Consider the following 15,323-nt stretch of genomic DNA (forward strand, 5'->3'; position numbering starts at 1 on the left):
AAATTATTCTCAATCCTACAATCCTACCCCTCCCGCATAGATAAACTGGTAGCATTTTGCTATATTCTCCATTGTTGAGATCATGCTATTTCATCCTTTTTTCCACTTAACGAGGGTATAATAAACATTTCCTCATGTTATTGAAGTCCTTTATAAATAATATTTTAATGATTTCCAAATATTCTATGCTGTGGGCATTGCCCTGTGGTTGACCAGTTAGGTTGTTTCTAGTTACATTCTTGAAAAAAAATTTTTTATTAGTAATACAGAGATGAACATCTCTGTCACTTATCTCTGTGAATTTCAGATTATTTCTTTAAAATGCATTCCTAGAAATAAGTTAACTAAATTGAAGAGTATGAACAGTTTAAGACTCTTGATACTGTTTTGGTCTTAATTTTTCAAGCACATTTTATGACAACATCACCATTTTTTTCTCTTAAAGAATATCCTATTTATTTTAATCATGAGAATACTTGAAGTTTTTCAAACTTTCCTGAAGCAACACCTACCAACCCAAACCTCCTCCCAGGAAACATCAGAATCCAGATATTTGTCAGGAACTGTCAATTAGCTTCAAGAATACCTGTCTGACCCCAGGCACCTGTGTCCTTAGGTCAATGACTTAAATGCTTTGAGCCTTAGTTTCTTTAACTGTATAAGCACTGAGAACAGAGCCCATCTTGTGGGGCGGTTGGGGATTAGGTGGACAAAGCATGCGACTGGCACACAGGAAGCACTCAGGAACTATCACCTGGAGAACTGCTATGGTTCTTGTCCCAAAATGAGCATTCCTCCTAGTGCAGCAGGGAAAACTGAGGCTCAGGGAAGTTGCTCCTTGACAAAAACTGCACAGCAAGGGACCTGTGGTTCACTTGTCCCAGTTTACGCTTTGATCCCCACATAATTCAGGAAATAGCTGAGTGAAAATAAATAATTCTAAAGGTAGTTTAGGCAAATATATCATTGTTTTCTTGACCATGGTCCAAAGCCAGTTGCAGTGTTATGTGTAGACAATCACATCTTATCCAAGCAAGATGGAAAAGTCATGGTTACCACCACTACGCACCAAGGATGAGATCTACACTCTCCTGCTGGGTGCTGAAGATCTCTCTCAGCCTGCCTTCCCATGCTCACCTCCTGTCACAGCCCCCCATGGGCTCCCGTGACAACTAAAATCCACGGCACATCATTCTCTTAACATAGGGATTTCACCACGGTTCTGCTGGAGCTGCTGGCAGCTTCCCCCTCATCCTTCGAGGCCAAACGTCCTTCCTGGGTGAAGCCTTCCCTCTTTCCCAGGCACATTCATTGCCCCTGGCCCCAGCTGAGTTATCGAGATGCCTATGTGTGTCATCGCATTACAATATGTGACCCACGTAACTCGTGGGCATGGGAGGTCTTCCTCCTTGGTCAACTCCAGCCTAACCTAGAGAGGGTCAGATCCTCCCAAAGTCAGCTGATGTCTGCTTCTGCAAGACTTCAAAACTCAGAGCATCTGAAACCTAATATAAACTCGTGGTTGTTCTTCTAAGAAGATAGTGACAGGAAAACGTAATTTAATATTGGAGTCCCATCAGCAGCAAAAGCAAATAAGAACTGACTATCTTCAGCTGGACACCTGAAACTAGCACAACATTGTAAATCAACTCTACTCCAATAGAATTTTTTTAAAAACCACATACTTTCCTAATCTAAAAAAATAAAAATAAACAAATAAATGTTAAAGAAAAGAAAAAAGAACTGAGTATCTTCAACAGATTGCCATGCCACCACCATCATTTATGTTTTTCTCCCACTATTACAGTGGGAATCCATTTTTTTCCCATCTTTGGATCCCAATGCCTATGGCAGGGCATATTAGTACACGCAGGGTAGGTGCTCTGTGGTCTGCTGAGGGCTCTGACCACAAGTCGGTCACTGAATGACCATTACTGTGTCCAGTAATGTGCCGGGGGCTCGGGAGGCACACCTGCCTTTTCAGCTGAACTCAGCCCCAGCCCCCAGCACTTAGCCTTTTCAAGCCTGGAGATGGTCGCCATGGCCGCAGTGGAGTGGGTACTAAGGCCCCGCGGCGCAGAGATCTCTGCAGTTCTTTGCATCTGCCTTCCACACTCTCCCCTCTGCGTGCATTTCAGTTTCAGGTCACTCCCCCTCGTCCGCCAGTCTTAGCCCCACTGTGCTTAGACAGATCCCTCTCTTCCTGAAGACTTCCGGCCCAGTCCAGCCTACACAGCTTCCTCTGTTTCACTCCTGTGGTTTTGTGTTTGCATCTCTTATCTCCTCTTTAAGACTCTAAACTCCTGCCCAAGGGGGTTCTTATCTTCTTTTCGACTCTTCAGAGCACTTAGCAGATTGCTAGGTACATAACAGGCACTTAATAAATAATTCGTTCATTGGTACCGACATTCTTCACGTTCCAAGAGGTGAAACTGGGGTCCTCTAATCTTGGTACTCAAAGCTCGGTCTGGACAAGCAGCCTCGGCATCTTCTGGGAACTTGGTAGAAATGCAGAAGTGCAGGCCTGCCCCAGACCGACTGACTCTGAATCTGCGTTTTAAGAAGGTGCCCAGGGGATCTGTGTGTGTGAGAAGCACTGATCTAAATGACACTAAGTGCCAAGCTCCTGAGCTTGCCTTCCTCACTTGGTGCACTGTTTCTGCTTCCCCCATCCCTGCCTCTTCCCCACAGCGTCCCGAGCCCCTCCACTTCCCTCCCCAGTGCATCACTTGAACCGTTTGCTTTCCAATATCCTCAATTCACGCACTCCTCAAGTTTCTCTTTCCCGTCCCCAAAACGCCAACAATTCACCTCCTCCGTTCCTTTCTTGCTCTTTGATCACCCGGCACCTACCATGCTACCGTCTCCTGTTTTGTTGATTCAATACACATCTTGCTCATCAAACAGCCAAGTGAGAGGGATTCAGCAAGAAATCTGAGCTCTTCTCTTGAATGGGTAAAAGGTCTTTTTGCTGTTTCTGTTTATCAACTTACTCCTAACCGAACAGAAACTGAGAATTCATTGGCCCACAGAAAATGTGAGAAGGCAGGGAAATCTGTGCTCGTCCATTTGTAGGCTCAGCTGCTAAAAGGAATTTGAGAAATAAGCAGTCTTCATTAGTTAAGCCTCAACGTGCAACTCAAAGAAAGGTATGCCTCACTTAAAGGTGATCAAACACAGAAAACCATACTTAGAAGAAGGAATGCCAGGGTTTGCTTTAAACCATGATTCTTCCACTTAAAATAAAAGACTTCAAAAGGTCTTTAATCAAGTGACTTTAAAAATTACATTTGTTCACACTTTGATAAGAGCACAGGTGTCTTGAAATTCAGGGGAGACACCTTCAGTTTCAGTTGTTGTATTTTATGTAGAATCCAGGAAGAAGCAAGTTTGGGGCCTGATATACAAAGAAAATTACTACCCCCATATTTTGTAGCAGGAACTAAGCAGTTAAGTACTGTCCTCTCAGACTTCCTACCTGAGGCTGGATTTGCAGTGATAATTTTCTTTAGACATTTTGAAAAGTGATTGTTCATAAAGAAATGAGATATATTGGACACAGTCTTCCTTAAGGCCAAGGGCCACGATAATTGGGTTGTTTGATTTCTATTCATTTTTCTTAAATCTCTGATTGCTTGCACAATAACTTTCTTCCCCAATCAACTAGTCTAATAATTCATATCAATATTTTATTTTTAATGGTTGACTACTCATTTAATTAAAAATGTAAGTGCATTAGCTCTGTGTAAAATGATTCCATTGGGACAGGATGATTTAAATATTCATAACATAAAAAGTAATAAATCTGAGCTCAGTGTTTGCATTTTAAAATGTCAGGCTACTGCCAGCTGTATTTGGCCCTAGATGAGTTTTACTGAATTAAAAGCTCTGAGCATCATCTTTTTATCGATTCTTCTTTACAATAAAACAATAAAACAAAAATGCTATGAGAACAGTATAACTCAATAACTCACTTCCTCTTTCAGCTTCATCCACTTCTAACTAGCTTCCCTCCCTTTCTGTCTCTGGTGCTATCCTCCTCTCCTATCACCTAGATTCTGGTCCCTAAATCATCCTGTCTGAAATCAAAGAAGTTACATGCTGGGGACGCATAATATTTATTTCCAGTTAATTCAATCTCTCTTTCCACTCCTCCCCCACCCCCTGTCAAAAAATAATAATAAATAAAGCCAATGAATCATAAGAGTGTACAGCAAGATCTCTAGAGAAAACTGTGTCCATTGGAATGCTTGCCAGTTGGAGGAAGAGTCATACACTTCACAGGGGGTAAAAACTGTCCTGTGTCAGTTCATGAACATATATAGCTTTAGAATCAGCAAACTTGACAAGTCTATATATTGGGTTAGGACATGGAAGACTCCAACTAGAGCAGGAATCTCTGATAAGCTACCAAAGGCTTGAGAATGTCATTTACATTATTCACAAAAATGAACTTGAAGTGCACTCAAGACTTAAATATAAGATCTGAAAAAAAGACCTTATAAAATGCCTAGAGGAAAACATACAGAAAGAGCTCCCTGACAGTGGTCTTGGCAATGATTTTTTGAATGTGATACCAAAAGTATAGGCAACAAAGCAAAAACTAAACAACTGTGACTACATCAAACTAAAAAGCTTCTGCACAGCTAAGAAAACAATCCATAAAATGAAAAGGCTACCTAAGGAATGGGCGAAAACATTTGCAAGCCATATATCTGATAAGTGGTCAATATCTAAAATATATAGGGAACACATACAACTCAACAGCAAAATAAATAAATAAATAATCTGATTTTTAAATGGGCAAAGGTCCTGAGTAGACATTTTTCCAAAGAAGATATACAAATGGCCAACAGGCACATGAAAAGGTGCTCAACCACACTAATCCTCAGGGAAATGCAAATCAAAACCACAATGAGATATGACCTCACACCTGTCTGGATGGCTATTATCAAAAAGACAAGAGATAATGAACCTGTAGTGAGGATGCAGAGAAAAGGGAACCCTAGTACACAGCTGGTGGGAACATAAATCGGTACAGCCATCATGGAAAACAGTTTGGAGGTTCCTCAAAAAATTAAAAATAAAACCGTCGTATGATTCAGCAACCTCACTGCTGGGTATATATCCAAAGAAAACAAAATCACTATCTTGAGATATCTGCGCTCTAATGTTCACTGCAGCCTTACTTACAATGGCCAAGGTATAAAAACGACTTAAGTATGTATCTCTGCATGAACAGATATAGAAAATGTGGTGTGATATATACACAACAGAATATTATTCAGCCTTAAAAAGGAAATCCTGCCATTTGTGACACATGAATGAAGCTAGAAGGCAGTATGCTAAGCGAAATAAGCAAAACAGAGAAAGACAAATACTGTATGGTATCACTTGTATGTGGAATTCAAAAAAAAAAAAATAGAGAGAGAAAAGGTCAATGCATAGAACCAAAGAGTAGAGTGGTGGTTACCAGGGGGGCTGAGGGGTGGAGGAAGTGGGGATGTTGTTCAAAGGTACAAACTTCCAGGTATAAGATGAACAACTCCTGAAGATCTAATGTCCAGCGTAGTGATTACAGTTAATAATACTGTATAGTATACTAGAAATTTGCTAAAACAATAAATCTTAAGTGATCTTACCACATACAAGAAAGGTAACTATGAAGTGATGGATATGGTAACGACTATGACGATATTCCACAATGTATAAATATATCACATCACATTGTATAGTTCAAATATATGCAATTCTATATGTCAAATATATTTCAATAAAGCTGGGGAAAAAAATAAAAGGAAGTGGGGGAATTCAACAAGTGCAGGGCATCATTGATAAGCTATGGAAGGCTTGAAAATGCCACTTGGAAATAAGGACACTGGCGTAGTGAAGGCATGTCCTCCCCAAGAACCCCCAGCAACCTGGTTTGGGATTACTATTGTCTCATCTTCAACCCCAAATCACTACTGTTAGCAAAGCCTGTCTGGATTACACAGAAGAGGCCTCTGCTATGAATAGGAACAGGCGGCCTGGAAGAATGGGAGGGCGATGACATTTCGCAGCCTCCCACAGTCCCAGCCCCACTAGTGTGGATAATGTTTGTGAACTGGGTTATTGGGAGGAACATGAAATGTGGAGTCAGGAGATGGAAGATCTACCCCTTAGCTATCAAACCTCCAAGTTCTCTTACAGTTCTAAAATTATCTATACAAAGAGCAGGTCTTTGAAAGATAAAACCCAGGGCTGGTCTGGCACATAGGTGATACAAAAGTGACCCCACCCTACCCAACAGGGGCGCATGTCACACGCTTTCATTTGGAGCCCATATAGAACCCCAGAATCCTTCTCTACCCACTCCTTTGCTCCACCTCTACAAAATCTTCATCATCAGCCCATGAGCTGAAGCCTATTTGCCATCCCTGAAGGTGACTGATTAACAGAGGAGAAACAAATTCATTTCCCCTTGGGCAGGACAGGGCAGAGCAGAGCACAGCATTACTAACTTCCCAGTGCTGGGGCCTCCATAAGCCATCCGACTTTGGAGGTCAAACGTCGGGTTTGAGGCTGAAAGGAAAGAGAAGCCATCAAAACAGCAAGGACGAGACGCCCAAGTTTGTCTGGAAGGGTCCGTGAAGTCAGGCACACAGACGCTTCTGTATTTACTTCTCAGAGATGTGGAGCTTTGTTTGTGATTCTGGTCATCCTTTATAAACTAAATTCTCCTCCTGGGCCAAGTGAGGAAAGAAAATACTCAAATCTACACACCGTATTTATTTGATTTTACCAAAAACTCATAAAGTTCAGTTGCTCTATTATAAATGAAGCACATGTGGAATCCATATACACAGGAGAGACAGATGGTGTATAGTCTCTCCCTGCATATGTACACAGAGGCTATGAATGTGTAAGATATACAAAGCATCGAATGTTTAGAGAGTCTGTGTATATTACATACAGCTGAAAAATCCTGGAGTCATCTCCTCCAGAGTTTCTCAAAGTGTGGTCTATTAACCAGCTGCATCAGAACGTGCTGGGATGTCTGTTAAACGGGGTCCCCATGCCAAACCTCTTGAATCAGTCCCCTCCACACCTCTACCAAGACTGATTCTGGGTCAGTGATGTATTACTGGATGTCAGGAAGTCTCTTGGAGGCACAGATGTTATTCTGTGACTCTGGGGACCTAGGCATGTGTTTCTAGGCATGACTGTATTTCACAGGCAAATGTAAATGCATTTTAGACTTATCAGTGGTTTTAATATTCTTTTCATCTCTCCCTTCCTCTATCAGCTAATCATGGCTTTAAGTATGCCTGTGTTGCTTTGTTTTTCATTAGCCCTTCCTTCTGGGTTTGTAGCACATTATGCTTAGCTATGGTGAAGCTTCTAGAATCATCCTTTGTTACATCTGGACTTGCTTCTTCCCCCTGAGTCATTACAGCCTCTTTGCAGTTTTCCTGCTGTGGCCTTGACACAATTAGATGGTCCTGATTTCCTGAAATCCAATAATTAAATGGGCGAGAATGAGCTACAGTAAAAATGAAGAACAGCCACGCTGCATCTTTACACCTTTCTCCTTTTCCTGGAGGCAGTCCACAAATCTAAGCTAATCTGATTAAGCAGGAATACAGTGGACCTCTCCATCATTACAGAAAAGCAGGGCCCTTGGAGGAGTAACTTACGGCACCTGTTTAGCTGCATTAAAATCACTACCTAAAAGGTAGAGATAAAAATTAAGTAATAAACCATAAGCTACAGAAACTTGAAGGAAGAACTTCAGAAGTCATCTGTACTAACCGTCTCAACCTGGCCAGGGCTCTGAGCCTTCATTTGTAGATTCCAAGATTGGATTGTACACGGTAAAGGACGGAGAGGTCAGAGAGGCTTCTAGCATCAGTCCAGGGCCAAAGGGTGGAAGGTTGCTGTCCTCTGAGGAATTGCCTGGATCATCCCGCACAAGCGAGGTGGGCTGACAGCCTGCACATCAGTCTGCAGCCACAGGAATCAACGCGCTACGCCAAGCTCCTGAAAAGGCCGCTGGTCCCCTGCACGTAGGGCGGAGAGGGGATTTTCTCCCCCTCTCCTGGAGAGCTTATTTTCCCTTAGAGCAGGCATCCTCCGTGCTGTCCTTTGGGAAAAGAGCTGTTGTCAAAATTTCTGCTACAGGAAGAATCTTGCAGATTTTATCTCGCTACAAATTGTTATGTCCCACGCTCCAGGAAGAATTTATGGCAAGTCTTCTGTAGGATGGAGGAGTTAGAGGTGCAGGATAACACGGGTGGTGTGGTGGGGCTGAGAGCACGCTGTGCAGCAGTAGATGCTGCACGTCTGCTTTCCTAGGACTGCCATGGTGTAAAGATTTGACGAGGCTGCAAGCCCTGCTTTGAGCTGTGGGGATGGCAGATGTGGAAAAAGGGACCCGCGGACCTAGCCTGATAGCTCAGGGAAACAGAACAAGCATAGTGGAGATACAGTTTTTGAGCACTTTTCCTGTGCCAGTTACTGTGCTAACAGTTTTCTACGATGACTACTACCAATAATAATAATAACACACAAGTACCTAATATCGTCCGGCATGATCCCCAAGAAGCCCAGGAGGTTCACATGATAATCTCTATTATACAGGTGAAGTTTAGGGAGTGAAGTCTCTTGGTCAATCAAGGTCACGTGATTTGATCCCAAAGGGCCCTGCTCTTAACTCCTATTCTCCATATGCCTCATATTTTCAGGGGATGATGGTACTTAAGACCCAAAATAGATCCGTGTGGTGGGAGGTATTATATATACCCTCTCCTATTTTACAGATGAGTAAATGGAGATCTAGAAAGCTTGGGTGAGGTCCTGCCTGGAGGGACGCCTGGTAAGTGACGGCTCCAGGCCTCACGCGCAGATCGACCTGATGCGAAAGCCTGCCCCTCGAGACTGGTGGGGGCCACCTTCAGGGCAACCACAAACACTGGCTAAGACCCGTGAGGATCGGACCCTGACAGAGGGCCGTGCCTAGTGCCACCTCGGCCTGGAGCTAACATCACTCCACCTTGGCTACAGTCGTGCAGACAGAACTCTTATACCTTACACTAGAGTACGCACTCAGACGGAACGGAATTGAGTGACACAATGCACCGCTCAGACAATAACAGGTGGTCAGGAAGGGCAAGAAATGGTGGGGAGGCTGAAGAAATGTGGAATACATTTTCTAGTCTTAAAGGGCCTGGAGTCTGGTTGGTGCAAGAGAGCACAGAGGAAATGAGTGATTGATACTAGCCGGTACTCATTTAAGGGCTAAATTATGTTCCATTATCTCCAAGTACTACAGAGCTTCCAAGGATGAGAGATGATCAAGGGCGGGAAGGTTAAGAAAGGCTTCCTGCAGGAGGTGGGTCTTGAGCTGCGCCTTGGAGGAAGCAGAGGTCGGACGGGGGGTATTACATCAGTAAGTGCACGGAACGGGGAAAGAACGTGGTGTGTTCATGGCTGGTGCGCAGCGAAGCACTTAGGGCTGCTGGCCGGCCTCAGGAGCACCTCCGTATCTGGGGGCTGGGATAAACCAGGCGTCTCAAACCAACCCAGATAATTCGGAATTGAGGTTGTTACGTTATGTGTTAAACTACTAAACTTGTACACAGCGGATCAAAGCAAGAGAACAAAGTCATCTAAGAGAGACTGCCTCCAGCCTGGCAGGACTCAGTAACAATGGGGACTGAGGGACATTTCTCCAACTCTAAAGAGACTGCGGCCATCAGAAAAAGGGACAGTTGATCACAGAGCCGAGAACATCATGGGTGAGTGTCCACTCTGCCCATCACAGAGAACCTGTCCCAACCCAGGTGGTCCACTCTGAGTGGCTGGTGTATTTCTCCCTCTTCTTTTACTTGAAGTATAGTTGCTGCACTATATTATATATGTTACAGCTATACAATATAGTGATTCACAATTTTTAAAGGTTATACTCCATTTAGAGTTATTATAAAATATTGGCTATATTCCCTGTGTTATGTGTATTTCTTATTTTTAATCACAGCAGGCTCTGTGAACATGGCTAAGGTGCTTCCTTCCCTAAGAGAGGCCTCTGTTCCCCTAATAAGTGAAGTGGCCAAGTCTCTGAAACTGATAATCCAGCCCAGACTGTGGCCAAATTGTCCCATAAGGCCATTCGGTGGGGACCTGCTTGTCTCCGCAGGACCCCAGGGCTGTTGCATGTCTCTCTGGTTGGGCAATGAACGACTCCAGAGGTGTCATCACCCACACCCCTGGCCACCCCGCATGACCCCATTTAAACTTTAATAAATATATCCGGAAGGTCCCCAGCAATTCTCAGAGCTGGAGAGCTAGGCGGCCTCAGCTGGAGCCCCTTCCTGGGCCCCCTTGGGCTCTGGCAGCTGAGCGAGTGGCGTCAGGAACCGTGTATTAATGAATGCTCCGTCACCACCACGGTTGGAGGGAAGTGCTCGGCATTCACGTCCTATCTCTCACAGAGCCCCGTGTTCTGGCAACTGTCAGAAAATCACCAGTGTCCCTCCCTCGCACACGAGAGAGACAAGATTGTGGGATCAGCTCCTGCAGATACTTAAAAATTCCAGGCTGTGCTTATCTGACCCGATGCTGACCTGATTTTGGAGACAGTCTTGTTTCCTTGGTGGTTAGTTTCCTGCCAGAAAATGCTTGTGTTTTATAACTGACCCGCCAAACCCGCTGGGCAGAGCAGGGCTCCTGGCGTCAAAGTTAAGGGAAACGGCCCCAGGAATCCTGAAGGGAAAGGGGATCAGGCCAGACAAAGAGGAGGTGGTCCAGAGCGCCCACGGAAAATGGGCTTAGTGATGGCTATCTGTCCACCCAGTGGAAGAGGCACACGCACACTGATGGAGCCAGGGCGTGACCCGTGGCACCTCGTCAGTGATACGTCCCCGACAGTGTAAGGAAGCCTGGAGCCCTTTCAGGCCAGACACCCAGCCTGATGTGTTAGACGCCCTGGGACCTCGAGAGGAAGAAAGCAGGGGTTGGGGACTCTGAAACAGGAGGGGGAAATGTACAGGCGTGCACATTGTGTGGCACCCACATGTGTTGGACTGGGGGACATTTAGAATAAAGCAAGTAAAGCTCTGAACACTGATGTTGTTTGCGAATTAGGGGCTCACACATAATACCCATCTTCACCTGAATTCAAAATCCATAGAGAGAAAGATACAGGCGGTCAACAGTTGGGGAGCCACATGTCAGCGTTATTACAAATAAGCCGGCCAGCGAGCGGGCTGTAGACCTGCAGCCTGCGGGTTGTGCTAACACTTGGCCTCTGAAATACCACAGGGACCAGAGCTCAGCAGGTCTTCCCACAGGGCTGGGCCCCTCTGCCTGCAGGCTGCACAGGAGGGATGGGAGCTGCCCGCAGGCACGTATGGAACAAGGAGGAACCAGGAAAAGCTGAACCACGCGGGCTCAGATTCTCCTCCCAATACCCCGACCAGACGGAATGGGTGGATGGAGGCTCGGGGGTCCCTTAAAAGAAGTCCTCCTCATGGAAGTACAAACCGAGCAGAAGAAGTCCCCACCCCTTAGCAAGTTCTCCGCAAACATAAAGCAACAGCTAGAATCTAGAATCACTACATTGTAAGGTCTCCCTTACCTGACAGGAAACAGGCATCTCTCTGAGTGTCCCGTGGACTTCCAAGACGTGCCTTGGTGCTTCGGCGGTCAGCAGGCTCGGTTTTCCAGGCCCAGAGAGGCCAGTACGTTGTAATAGTGCAGGGTGAGTAACGGGACCAGAAGAAGAAGAGTCTCTACGCAGATTAAAAAGGACACCCGGAAACCTCGGGGTTTCTCGCGGTACCGAAGTGTTCCTCCCTCCAGCAGAAACATCCGCTCCGGGAGCGCAGGGCGCATGCTCAGTCCCTCCCAGAATTGACTGTTTCTCTGCACTTTGCACTCACTGAAGGTTTGGTGATTTGGTCCCCATCCGCCCCATGGGACAGAAAACCGGCAAATCTAGATATTAACTAGGATTGATCTTACCAGTCCTGAACTTGACACGGGTTCGAGCCCTGATCCGGGAAGATCCCACGTGCCGCAGAGCAACTAAGCCCGTGCGCCACAACTACTGAGCCTGCGCTCTAGAGCCTGTGACCACATCTACTGAGCCCACGTGCCACAACTACTGGAGCCCACGTGCCTAGAGCCTGTGCTCCGCAACAAGAGAAGCCACCGCAATGAGAAGCCTGCGCACCGCAACTAAGAGTAGCCCCTGCTCGTTGCAAGTAGAGAAAGCCCAAGCGCAGCAATGAAGACCCAATGCAGGCAAAAATAAATAACTAAATTTATAAAAAAAAAAAAAAAGTACAGCATGGTGACTACTTAACCACACTGTACTGTATATTTGACAGTTCCTGAGAGAGTAGACCTTAAAAGTTCTCATCACAAGAAAAAAGTGTAACTATGTGAGGTGATGGATGTTAACTAGACCTATTGTGATCATCATTTTTAATACATACATATATCAAATCAGTATGTTGTACACCTAAAATTAATACAGTGTTATACATCAATTATATCTCAGTAAAACTGGGAAGAAAAACTTTAAAAAATTCCCTTATCCATTCCTTTTAGATAGGTGTTTGCATAGCATGTATTTTGCATAACCTCCTTTAGTAACTGCACTGAATGCTGTGTTAGTTTGGGGACTGTAATCTCAATTAGTTGAATACTTTGTGGCAGGATTATGGTTAATTTCATGGTCAATTTAACCGATGCCTCGCTCCTTCTTTTGAAATGCTTGTGATAATGTAAATCTTTCTAAAACATATTGAAGGAGTTTAGGCTTTTCTTGCAGAGCCACTGCGATGGGATTCATGTGAGACAGGACTAGGCTGATGGGATGGGGTGACTCTTTAGATGGTGGTGGGCTTGCAGCAGGAAGCAGGTCAGGAGCGTGGACCAGCACCTCAAGGTGCTCAGCCACAGACGAGAAGAGCGGACGAGAAGGCAGTCAGGGAGGTTGGGGGTCAAGGATGACTCAGTCACCAGCTGAATCCTCGTCACTGACCGGGTTGCACGGTGACCTTTAGTCTTCAGCCTTCTGCTTCCTTTTAAGATTCCGGCATCCTGCTGTATAAGCACAGAAACCTGGACACAACAAAGGGCCTTGCAGCACCCAGCAGAATAATGCTGAACCTAATAGTCCTACGTGGAAAGGCCTTATATATAGTTAAGACATTCATTACTTCTGTGAAGTACTTCCATGTACATAAAAATGGTAGTAAAATATTAAATGAGGTAGAGAAACCAGATGGAATGGAAGCTAGGGCTGCTGGCATCCAAGTTATGGAAAGTTTCGTATAATGGTATTTAACCTTATTTTCCAGCTATCATCTTGGACACCGTGGTTATGGTCATGAAGATTGGGAAGCTCTTTCTGGAAAGCTCCACCTGGATCTGAGAAAATGCTGCTCTCTCCCTGTTACGAGTAGATGAGGTCCATCTTGTACTTTTGTGTGGCTTTGGAGGGTGTATAGGAAGAGAACACGGCTTTAGGAAATGATGCTGTCTATGATTCTAACTTATTTTTGGACTCCTGAGGCTTAAACGTTAACCAGAGTAAAATAAACATATATGTGGAAGCTCTGTGAGTTGCATTCTATCTACTGTTTCCATTTCTTTATCTTTGCCTTTTAATATAGTTGAAATGTCCCAGTTTGAGCTACAAAATAAGTCTGTGTTTGTCAATGAAATCCAGTTGTTTGGATATGATGGTGTTCATAAATCCTCTGAATTTAGTCCTCTGGAATTTTCCCAGATTGAAATCAAATATTCACACTCCTGCCTGGCTTTCAGATTCCAAGTCAGCCGTGTTCCCCACTGCACACAGCCTGTAGGTGACATTTGGGAGGGAGGTTATCACAATGTAAGGACTATGTGAGTACTCAAGCCTTATCTAATCAGGTTTTCTTCACACTTGTTTTATTGTGTTCAAATCCCACTGGCTTATCGAGTGACTGGACTTTCTAGTGAGATGTAAAAAAAGAGAGCTTCCCTGCAAATGCTTGCCCTTGTTTTAAACCCATTCTCCTGCAAGTTTGAGTTTTGCTCCCTGGCTTTGGCTACATCATTCTTGGCTGATCACTGAGTTGGAAACCTGAGCTCTGTTCCTATCTCTCTAGTTTTAGGAAACATTGCTGAGTGGGGTAGGTGTTTGGACAAGAGGATTCTTAAGGTCCCTTCCAATTTTTGGTGTTGTGGATTCTAAAATCCAGTTGCCACAGAATTCGACACAATTTTTTCTTGCTCCCTACAAAACAGGCATTCAATAAATATTTGTGGAATAAATGAATGAGGGAAAAAATGAATGGATAAATAAACAGATGGACAGAACTGTCAAGTGACTATGGTTCCAAGCCCTTCTCCCAGTTCCTCCCTGGAAAACCTTTTTGCTTTGGATAAAAACTTTTGCAAAAAGAAATCCTGGTGCCAGATATACTCCCTGATATGCCAGAGTTCCAGGGGTAGACGGGCAACTTTATCTACTCTGGAGTTTCTCACCACATGGAGATATAACAGATACTCTTCAAAGCAAATGGCGTTACCACATCCACCCAGTAGGTGGCTATTATTTTTTTAAAAAGGAAAATAACTAGTGTTGGTGAGGCTGTGGAGAAATTGTCACCCTCATCCGTGGCTGGTGGAAATGTAAACTGGTGCAGCTGCTGCGGAAAACAATTTGGTAGTTCCTCAAAAAGTTAAACGTAGAATGACCATGTGATCCAGCAATTCCACTCCTAGATATATACTCAAAAGAACTGAGAGCAGGACTTCAAACAGATACTTGGACTTGAATGTTCATAGCGACATTATTCACAATTGTCGAAAGGTGGAAACAACTGACAGATGAATACATAAACAAACTGTGGTCTAGCCATACAATGGAATATTATTTAGCCTGGAAATTCTGATGCATGCTACAACATGGATAAACCTTGGGGACATTACGCTAAGTGAAATAAGCCAGACATAGAAGGATAAGTATTGTATGATTCCATTTATATGAAATATGTATTATAGGCAAGTTCACAGAGACAGAAAGTGGAATAGAGGTTACAAGGCGCTGAGGAGAGGGGAGAATGGGGAGTTATTATTTAATGGGTACAGGGTCTCAGTGGGGGATGATGAAATAGTTCTGGAAATGGATAGTGGTGGTTGTACAACATTGTGAATGTATTTAATACCCCTGAATTGTACAGTTAAAGATGGTTACAATGCTAAATTTTATGTTTGTATATTTTAGTGCAACAAAAAATAGCAAAAATAAACAAAACAAAAGGGGAATGTGAAAGACCAGAGGT

At 44.2% G+C, this 15,323-nt stretch overlaps 1 protein-coding gene across 3 annotated transcripts in view; it reads right to left on the reverse strand.

The window, feature by feature from the left end:
- Positions 1-11,766, reverse strand: part of LOC307179784 (small ribosomal subunit protein eS7-like) — a 67,108-nt gene extending 55,342 nt beyond the window's left edge. For all 3 annotated transcript variants that reach the window (XR_013825551.1, XR_013825552.1, XM_079909411.1), the window contains exon 1: positions 11,618-11,766. The gene's annotated coding sequence lies outside the window, so the exon portion shown is untranslated. The remainder of the gene's footprint in view (positions 1-11,617) is intronic.
- Positions 11,767-15,323: the final 3,557 nt, after the last annotated feature.

This window comes from Stenella coeruleoalba (assembly GCF_951394435.1).
Source record: "Stenella coeruleoalba genome assembly, chromosome: 21".
NCBI lineage: Eukaryota > Metazoa > Chordata > Mammalia > Artiodactyla > Delphinidae > Stenella > Stenella coeruleoalba.